This window comes from Amblyomma maculatum, chromosome 2, assembly GCF_055883805.1.
Source record: "Amblyomma maculatum isolate TAMU_Amacu chromosome 2, ASM5588380v1, whole genome shotgun sequence".
NCBI lineage: Eukaryota > Metazoa > Arthropoda > Arachnida > Ixodida > Ixodidae > Amblyomma > Amblyomma maculatum.
Genome location: NC_139345.1, coordinates 136525361 through 136536097, shown reverse-complemented (window position 1 = coordinate 136536097; position 10737 = coordinate 136525361). Strand labels below are relative to the sequence as shown.

The 10737-nt window shown below is 48.3% G+C and overlaps 2 non-coding genes across 2 annotated transcripts; both read left to right on the top strand.

Moving 5' to 3' along the window:
* Positions 1-3077: 3077 nt before the first annotated feature.
* Positions 3078-3149, top strand: TRNAG-UCC (transfer RNA glycine (anticodon UCC)). Its single transcript has one exon. It is a non-coding gene; the product is annotated as a tRNA-Gly (tRNA).
* Positions 3150-3249: 100 nt separating this feature from the next.
* TRNAG-UCC (transfer RNA glycine (anticodon UCC)) lies at positions 3250-3321 on the top strand. The gene has a single exon. It is a non-coding gene; the product is annotated as a tRNA-Gly (tRNA).
* Positions 3322-10737: the final 7416 nt, after the last annotated feature.

Here is a 10737-nt window from a genome sequence, read left to right as displayed (position 1 = left end):
CATGACTATGGCCTTGAAGATGTTAGTAGTGTGTTCTCCACTTAAAACCAGCCAAAGTTCACGCAGTTTCTGCGAGATAGCCATGCTAGATTGGACAGGGTGTATGCCTCGGTTGATCTTGTTTCTCTATGTACTGCATATCAGGCGAAACCTGTGTCATTCAGTGATCATTGCCTCGTGAGTGCAGTGTTTGGTAGGAAACGAAAGCCATCGCGGTTTAACTGGTACCTATAAAAACTGAATGTCAAACTTCTCGCCGATGAAGAGTTCCTTACGGAAGTTAAGACCGAGTTTGAAAATCGTCTGGCTATGCGACCAGTAAGTTTTGCACCGGAATGGGACAGCTTCAAAGAGTGGGTCAATTTGAAAGCCATAGAAAAAAGTAGTAAGGTGCGGTATAAAGAGAAAGAAAAAGAACTGAATGAACAACTTGAGTTTCTTTTGAGCATGGAAAGTACTGTGCTAGGGAATTTCACCTGTCAAATACGAGAGCTTAAAAGTGAGCTGAAAACAATCGACAGCGAAAGATACACAGCGGTTGTCATACGTGCAAGGGCTGAAAAACTTAGAGCTGGAGAAGTGCCGACAAAACGAGCGTTATAGCAGATGAAAAAAGGTACGCCTGCCAGAAAGAAATTAGGAGTATTAGTTATGCCGGCTATATCACTGAAGATGCTAAAGATATTCAGCGCGCGGTAACAGAGCACTTCGAAGAACTGCTTAGCGCTAAGCTTGAGACTGTAGGCGGCTTTCAAACAGATTTTATAAGACTGATGCCTGCGCTGGATGACGAATGTAAAGCGCACCTAGAAACACCGATAACGTTGCAGGGGATAGAATCTGCAATAGATGACCCGACACCTGGGAAAGCCCCTGGGCCGGATGTTCTAAGCGCTGTCTTTTTTAAACCTTTTCAGCAGTATGCGGCTCAGTTTATGCTCGCTGTAATCACTGAAGATTATGAACGTAATACTGTTCCATTGTCTTTCTCTACGTGGCACATTGTTCTAATACCCAAGACAGAGGATCCGGAGAAACGACTGTTGGTGGGTTCATATCGACCGATTAGCCTCACCAATGTTGACTTCAAGGTGTACATGAAGGTTTTAGAAAAACGAATGCGAAGCGTAATAAAAAAATTAGTTGGGTCTCATCAAACGTGCGGCATCAAGGGTCGATCCATTGCCACGAATATACATGTCGAAAGAACCGTATTAGAATGTGTTGATGCACTCGGTGCTCAGATAGCCATGAGGCAATCAGATTTGGCGAAAGCCTTTGACCGTGTTTCTCACGAAATTCTTTTTTCCATTTTGGAGCATTCTAACCTTGGTGAAGTCATAGTGGAGGGTGTTAAAATGGCTTATGCGAACTGTACGACATTTATTATAGTGAATGGTGAAATGACTGACAGCATCGCAGTGCTTTCGTCGGTAAGGAAGGGCTGCCTGCTCTCACCCCTGCTTTTTGCACTGTATTTAGAGCCACTTTGCTCGGCTATCATTGATAGCGATCGCATTTTAAGGTTCAAGCTGTAATCAGCATACGTGAAAATGCTAGCATACGCTGATGACATAGCAGTGTTTTGTGCAACCAGAAAGAGCACCTGTGAAGTCGCAGTGTCGTTCAAACATTTTGTGATCAAACCGGATGTAAGATCAATTGGGAGAAAGCTCTGGGTTTTGGCACGGTGATTGGGACGTGGCACCTGATTTCTTCTATAAGCTGCGATGGTCTGCTTTCCCAACGCTATATCTAGGCGTGCCTTTACATTGTTATCGAGATCCCAACGTGCGCTGAATGGAAGAATCTTTCAGAGCGAAAGAAAAAGCGGATGCGTGGCAAGGAAGGCACCTCTCAATGTTCTCGCGCGCTTCTATTTGCAATGTTTCTCTTATGCCGAGGCTGTGGTACCTCATAAATGTGTTCTGTGTGTCACGAACCTCAATTCAGATAATGCACTCCGCTTTTGCTGTTTTTATTTGGCCATCCACATGGGAAAAAAACCACCCGGACGAATTTGTTTATTACTGTTAAAAGGGGCGGTCTTGGCCTTGCACATTTGTTCTTGCGTAAATTGGTCGCGCGATTTATATTCCTCCGCGATCAAAAAGATATGTTTCTAAAAACGGTGATGCAAGTGCGATTTCAGAGGCTGCTCCCTGAATGGATTGTGTCATGTGAAAAAATGCCTGGTACTGTGACTGGCCACCTGCGCGAGGTTGTTTTTTCGTGCAAGTTGCTGGAATTGCGGTTTTCCTCTGATTCTCTTTACAATGTTCCAAGGAAAAAACTATATAAAGATCTCATTGACGTGATGCTGCCGGTGCCTTTTTACCGGGCATTGCACTGTGGAGGCCCAGGGCAGGACGTTTTGAAAAGAGGTGCCCATGAGGCCATCTGCTAAAACGTTCCTTTTAAAACTTCACTCTAATACGCTCCCTGTTAAAACCTGGCTGAATGATAAAGGTATCTTCGTCCCATGGACAACAAAATGCCTGTTGTGCAAAAACCCGGAAACAATTGAGCACGTTTTCTTGCAGTGTTTGGATGCTGTCTTTATATGGGATGTCCTCCAAAGGACAATTAAAAAGGAACTTCCCTTAACTCCTTACGGCATCGGATTCCTACCAGCGCAGAACGATGATGCACCTTATGATTTAATTATGCTTCTTGGCCTCCATAGTTTGTGGAAACACGAATGGAGGTGCGTTACGCAGATATAAATACACGATCTGCGCGTGAAAACTTCATTGAAAGTGCGGTGTATATACGCGAAGCATTCAGGATGCAGCAGGATCCACCACAATGGCATTGTCTGTTTGATGAGTTAGGGCACTTGAAAAGATTTTAGCCGCGTACGCGCTAGCTCAAGTGTAGTTGACGTGTTTTATCATGTGCATTTTTGTGTTTCACGGCAATAAAGAAAAGAAAGCAGTTGACCCGGGTTCAATTCCCGGCCGACGCAGCATTTTTACTGTTTTGTCACATCACAGCCGGACTTGCAGTCCACGTCACACAGCTGGTCTGAATGGGCATAGCGGAAAAACCAACATCAAGGGCAGTGTCTCCGTCCGGCGTCGGTGGTATAGTGGTTAGCATAGCTGCCTTCCAAGCAGTTGACCGGGGTTCGATTCCCGGCCGACGCAGCATTTTGTCGCAGCACAGCAGGACTTGCAGTACTCATCGCACAGCTTGTCTGAATGGGCATAGCGGAAAAGGCAACATCAAAGGCAGTGTCTCCGTCCGGCGTTGGTGGTATAGTGGTTAGCATAGCTGCCTTCCAAGCAGTTGACCCGGGTTCGATTCCCGGCCGACGCAGCATTTTTACTTTTTGTCACTGCACAGCAAGACTTGCAGTCCTCATCGCACAGTTTGTCTGAATGGGTACAGCGGAAAAGCCAACATCAATGGCAGCGTCTCCGTCCGGCGTAGGTGGTATAGTGGTGAGATTTTGCTTCCGGCCACGCCAGTGAACGGACGCAGGATGCAGGGCTCCGCAGGAGCGGCTTCAGCGGCCATGTCTGGCCGCGGTAACAGGGCTATGGAACAGGATAATGACTGCCAGGTTGTTCTGCCAAGTCTTCCAACAGGGCGTTTTGTGTTAAACACAGTTTTTTGCACGCGGATATCAGGGCCCGCCCGTAGCGGGTGGAAGATTTCCGAGACGCGTTGGCTCAGCGTTCGCTGCTCCCTGACGTTATCGCCATGGGGGCGTATCGCATGAGCCACGTCTGGGCCGTCACCCTGAAAGACGCGGATGCTGAGAAGAAGATTGCTGGAGTGGGTGAGTTGTGTGTGAAGCAACGTCGCTGCCTCGTTATTGATCCGGCCAACCAGGATGTGAGGCTGGAGCTCCACTGGTTGCTTCACAACGTTCCGGATGAAGATGTGCGTGTGGCCTTCGCGCCGTATGGAAAGGTTTCCGAAGTGGCCAGGGAGCGCTGGCGTGTGCATGGCATATCGGATAAGGGTTCAACTGCCAGGATTGTCACCTTGAAGATGAAAGTGGGGGTCAAACTGGACGACTTGCCGCACCAGCTGAACATCGGCGGTGAGTTGGCGCTCGTCGTAGTACCTGGAAGGCCTCTGTTATGTCTCCGGTGTCGAAGTACCGGCCACAATTGCCGAGAGTGTAAGGTTCCGCGTTGTGGTGCATGCCGTCGTTTTGGCCACGAAGAAGGGCAGTGTTCTCGCAGCTACGCGAGCATCGCTGGTCCTGGGAACAGCGAAGATTTTTCCGAGCATCTGATGGATGAGGCGGACGCGGAAGAGGCAGCCAAAACAACCGGGCAACCGGCACGGAATTATGGGCCGGTGTTGACCCCTTTGACAATGATGGGGACGTCCACGGCCGTCGCGACAGCGGATTCTGCACCAGTGGAGAATGGTTCCCAACTGGACGCAAGTAACAGCGTGGCGGACGCCAGAGAACCTGTGCTCGAAAGCCAAGGCAGCGCGGAGTCTCCCAACTCCGACGTTATGGACTTCAACGCAGGAGTAAGCGGCCTACCCGTTGGGAAGCGGCCCCATGATGAGAGCGCCGGTGAGGATCTGCAGCCTGGTGGTGGTAGTGACGAGCCGCCATCGAAAGCATCGGGGGTTCCACGTTCGACGTTGAGGCCTCGGCTGAACGTTTTGTCCGAGACGCGGCAGGCGGGGAAACCGCCTCCGTAGTTTGGACGTGACCTAATGCATGTGAGTGCAGGGGGTGCGTCAGCCGTCATAGCCTGTTTTCGGCTGTGGCTCTTTGACTGTGTTTATGGAAGGTGGCAAGTGCGGTGGTCAGGCACGCCTCAGTACGCATTCAGACATCCCTTTGGGAGGCCGGATACGAGCGCGTACGCTTCGGAACCTCGGACAAGCAGAGCCACATGGACGATTGAGGTAGGCATCACATGGATCGGGCGCCTTTTTCTCTAGACGCATGGCAATTAAGCTAGATGTCCCATTACGTGTAGCAAACGTGAATGTTAGAGGGCTTGGAGCCCGAAGGCGGCAATGCCAGTTGAATCGCCTGCTGCTAGATAATGAAATCGACTTATTAGCCGTTCAAGAGTCGAAGATAGAATCTCAGGACCATGCAGACCGCATGGTGTCTGTTTTCCATGCAAACTTTGATGTGCGTGTTTGTCACTCTGTGGGGGCATCAGGCGGATGCCTTCTTTTTATTCGCAATACTTTGGGTATAAGCGTACACTGCGTGTTTGCATGCGAAAGTGGCCGACTCTTGGTTGTTGACTTTGTGTTCTCAAATTTATTTTGGCGTGCTGTCTGTATGTTGAAAGTGATCGTCAAAACTTCTTTTATTCAGTTGAGCCGTACTTGAAATGTGACAAAATTTTGCTGGTATTGGGCGATTTTAACTGTGTGTGTGCTGCTACTGATCGAGTGAAGATTATATCAGTGAAAGACAAGAGCGCTGAACTGTTGAATGTATTGTTGCATGACTATTGCTTGGAAGACATTGGAAATGTTTTTTCTGCTGGAACCCGTCCGGAATACACGCACTTTCAACGCGATAGTCATGCGTGACTAGACAGGCTGCATGTATCTATTGATCTCGTTCCAATTTGTACCGACTATAATGTAAAACCTATTTCGTTTAGTGATTATTGCCTTGTTACTGCGACTTTTGGAATGAAGGTTAAGAAATCTGTTTTCAACTGGCACCTATGAAAACTGAACGAGAAAATTTTGGAGGATGAAGAGTTTGTTAAGGCAATCACGAATGATTTGGAATGTTTGCTTAAGGTGCATGAAGAAAGCCATGCAGATAAATGGGAAAGATTTAAAGAGCAGGAGAAGATAATAGAAAAGAGCAGTGTTATTCAGTACAAACAGAAAGAAACAGAAAAGGAACTTCATGGACAACTTGAGTGCCTGTTGTGCATGTTGTGCGCCAGGAAAGTTCACTAAGCAAATAAGAGATGTGAAATCTCATTTAGAAAGAATCGACGCTGAGAAGTACAGAGCCGCGGTTATACGCGCAAGAAGCGATAAACTGGGCTGGCGAGGCGCCGACAAAGCGAGCGCTATCAGATGAAAAAAAGGTATGCTTGCCATAAGGAAATCAGGCAAATAAGACATGAAGGGCAGATTACAAACGATGCTAAAGATATAAAGTGTGCGATTCTGAAAAATTTTGCTGAGCTTCTGAGTAATACGCGCGAACATAGTGAAGGGTTTCCAATAGAATATTTACGGCTAATGCCAACGCTCGAAGATCGTGTGAAAGAGAGCCTTGAAATGCCTATTACAATGCAAGAGATAGAAAAGGCCATAGATGACCTCCCATGTGGGAAAGCCCCTAGACCAGGTTGGCTGAGCGCCTCCTTTTACAAAGCATTTAAAAACCATGTTTCCAGCCTTATGTTGGAAATGATAAGAGAAGCCTACGAACGCAAACAAGTGCCATTATCATTTACTACGTCACACATCGTACTTATTCCAAAAAGTGATGATACAGAGAAACGCCTGTTGGTGAAGTCCTATAGGCCAATAAGCCTGACAAATGTTGATTACAAAATCTTCATGAAGGTTTTAGCGAAGAGATTGCAGAGTGTAATAGCCAAATTAGTCGGACCGCACCAAACGTGCGGCATAAGAGGTCGCAGCATCGCCACAAATATACATGTGGCACGTACCGTACTGGAATGTGTAGACACGCTTGGAAGTCAGGTTGCCATGATTCAGCTGGATTTGGAAAAAGCGCTCGATCGCGTATCACACGACATCCTTTTCTCCATTATAGAGCATTGTAACCTGGGCTCGGTAATCGTGGAGGGAGTGAGAATGGCGTACGCAATCTGCTCGACGCGTATTATAGTGAATGGCGATCTCACTGACAGTCTCGCAGTGCGTTCTTCGGTGAGGCAAGGATGCCCACTCTCTCCTCTGTTCTTTGCAGCCTATCTCGAGCCATTATGCTTGGCCATTCTCAATAATGAATGCATCTCGGGTTTCAAGCTTCAGTCGGCGCATGTGAAGCTACTTGCATACGCGGACGACATTGCAGTATTTTGTAAAAACAGAGAGAGCATTTGTGAAGTGGTTAACGTTGTTGAAAAGTTTTGTGACCAGACTGGATGTCGGGTTAACTGGGAAACAAGCTCCGGATTTTGGCACGGCTTATGGGAGGCTGAACCGGCTTCTTTCTCCCGATTGCAATGGTCTTCCTTGCCAATGCAGTATCTGGGTGTGCCCCTACAATGTTATCGCGATCCTAGCTTACACTGGAAGGAAGAAACAAATAGAGTGCGAGAGAAAGCGGAAGCATGGCAGGGAAGGCAACTGTCAATCTTTTCACGCGGGTTCATCTGCAATGCGTTTTTGATTTCAAAGATATGGTATGTAATGAATGTTCTATGTGCGTCACGAACTGCCATTCAAAAAATTCATCGTGTGTTTGCGGTTTTTCTTTGGACTTCGACCTGGGAAAAGACGAGGCGAACGAATTTATTTTTTTCTTTAAAAAGCGGAGGAGTCTGTTTGATTCATTTGTTTCTGCGCCAAGTGGTATCGCGCTTTTTTTTTCTTCGCGACCAAAATGACACCTTTTTAAGAACAGTCATGCAAGTGCGGCTGCAAAGGCTGTTACCCGGATTTGTTGTCTCCTCAAGTGAAAACATGCGTGGTGCTGTCACAGGATATTTGCGCGAGGTAGTTCTCTCTTACAAGTTGTTCGAAGTGCGTTTTTCCCGTGAATATTTGTACAGTGTTGGCAAGAAAAAGCTGTATAAGGACCTAGTGGAAATCATGCTGTCGGCACCTTTGTATCGGGAGCCTTACCGTGGAGGCCCAGGGCAGGATATTTTAAAACGTGTGAAGAGGATGCCAGTTCGACCGGCTGCCAAAACGTTCTTTCTTAAGTTGCACTCGAACACTCTACCCGTAAAAACCTGGCTTCACGAAAAAGGAATCTATGTCCCTTGGACGACAAACTGCCAGCTTTGCAAGAAGCCAGAGACAATTGAACACACATTCTTAGACTGCTGGGATGCAGTATTTCATTGGGACGTGCTGCAAAGAACAATTAAAAAAGAGCTGCCACTAAACCCTTATGGCATCCGGTTTTTACCGGTGGAGAACGAAGACGTACCCTATGATTTAATAATGCTTCTGGGCCTCCACAGCTTGTGGAAAACACGAATGCAAGTAAGGCATGAAGATATTAACATTTGCAGTGTACGTGAAAATTTTGTTGAAAGTGCTGTTTATCTACGGGAATGTATCTGCGCGCTCCCCGACCCACCACAGTGGGCAGAAGTTCTGGATGACCTGGTAAAATTGAAGAAATATTAACCTCACACGCGTCAGCTCAAGGGCAGCTGAAGTGTTTTATTAAGTGTGACCATTTGTTGTTCATGTATACTTCGGAAATAAAGAAAAATAAAGTCGGTGGTACAGTGGTTAGCATAGCTGCCTTCCAAGCCGTTTTCCCGGGTTCGATTCCAGGCCGACGCAGCATTTTTACTTTTTGTCACAGCACAGCAGGACTTCCAGTCCTCATCACACAGCTGGTCTGGATGGCCATAGCGGAAAAGCCAACATCACAGGCATCGTCTCCGTCCGGCGTCGGTGGTATAGTGGAGGGATTCCACTTCCGGCCACCGAGCGTGACGGACGTGATTATCATGGGCTCCCAAGGAGCGGATTCAGCGGCCCAGCTGGGCCGTGGTATCAGGAGCACGGAAAGGCCTGCCAAGGATTATGAACTGGTTCTACCGCATCAGCCTACAGGTTCGAGTGTTTTGCACACTGTTTTTTTTTTGCATGGCGACATAAAAGCCAGGCCGTACCGGGTGGAGCACTTTCGAGACTCCCTCGCTCGTCTTTCACTGCTGCCGGAAGTGGTTGCCCTCGGGGCATACCAAATGAATCACGTGTGGGCGGTAACGTTTAAAGGTGAAGAGGCGAAAGCGAAGATTTTGCAAGCTCAAGCTTTGGAAGTGAAGGAGCACCGATGCGTGGTCATTGACCCCCGTAACCAAGGCATCAGGTTGAAACTTTTCTGGCTGCTTCACGGCGTGCACGACGATGATGTGCGAGCGGCGTTGCGGCTTTTGAAAAAGTTACGGAAATATCAAGAGACAAGTGGAAAGTGCAAGGGTGTGTCGACAAGGCTTCAACGACTCGAACGGTCACGCTGAAGCTCAAAGTGGGCGTTACCATTGAGGACCTGCCGCATCAGCTTCGGGTCGCCGAGGACGTCGCACTCGTCCACGTCCCAGGCAGAGCCCCGCATTGCCTCCGGTGCCGCGGGAAAGGAGATATACGTCGTGAGTGTCGTGTGCCGCGCTGCGGGCTGTGTCGTCGCTAAGGCTATGACGAGTCCCAGTGTGTGCGCACGTATGCCAACGTTGCAGGCCCCGTACCGAGTGAAGTGGCAGGCGAGCACTTGATGGACGCAGTGGACGCCGAGGAAACTAGCAGTGGAATCACTGAGGATGCAGAGCAGAAAGAAGAATCCTCTGAGAAGACCCCTGCCCTTAAAGAACACTGAGTCAGATGTGATTGTTCCGTTGCCGAATGTTGATGGGACCGAGACACCCACGAAAGAAGACGGCAACGCCAGTGCTGCAAGCGCAGCTTCGGCTACGCAACACAGAGAGGAACAGGGGGACACTGAAGCTGAGATGCCAGCTGCTTCTACCTTGTCTGTGAAGCGTGTGCACGAAGACCGTGTCAACGAGGGATCAAACCCAAGGAGGAGCGGAAAACGGACAGCCTCCACTGAAGGCGGCCCCCCTTCGCCGGGCGTCCTTCAAGCCAAGGCCAAACGTGCCCCCAGACCGGAGAACTGTGTCATCTGTGCCTCCGCCATAGCGGGGTTACCCTTTTCGGTCGAGACGTCACAAGCCCGGTCCATGATCGGGAGCAGCGCTTGGAACGACGGACAGACTCGCCAAAACGGAAGAATGGTCATCCCATGCAACAGTTCAACCGCAATGCTGTCTTTCTGCAGAAGAGATGTGAGTGAAATGTTTCGCGATTTATAATTTCTTGAGATGGCGACCTATTTATCCACTAGCTTGCGCGTAGCCACGCTAAATGTGAGGGGGCTGTCAACGCGTCGGAGACAACAGCAGGTGAACCGCCTTCTGCTGGAAAATGAAATTGATGTGCTAGCAGTTCAAGAGAGCAAAATGGAAAGCGAACAACAAAGAGATAAAATGGCTGAAATATATCGTTCTAGATATAATGTTTGTGTTCGTCATGCGGTTGGAAGATCGGGGGGATGTGTCATTCTCATTCGAAATTGCATAGTGTGTGTACAGTCTGTGTTCTCGTGTGAGAGTGGTCGGCTTTTGATATGCGATTTCAGTTTTTCTGGATTGGACTGGAGAGTGATCTGTGTTTATGCGCCGACTAGAACGTTTGAGCAGGAAGAGTTTTTTCACTATATGAAATCCTTCCTAATACATGAGAGACGTGTTCTCCTGTTTGGAGACTTCAACTGTGTCTGTAGACCGGAAGATAGAACAACAGACCGTGTCCTTCGTGACAAGAGTGCAGAGTTACTTGTTGACATTGTTAATGAGGCAGAGCTTGAAGATGCTGGCTGTATAATGACGCATGAAGGCTAAGCAAAGTTCACGCACTTTCAAGGTAGCTGTCATGCAAGGTTGGACCGTATATATGTTCCCATTGATTGTGTGCCCTTGTGCTCGGAATATCAAACACTTCCCATGAGCTTTAGTGACCACTCCCTCGTAATGATTACTCTAGGCATGA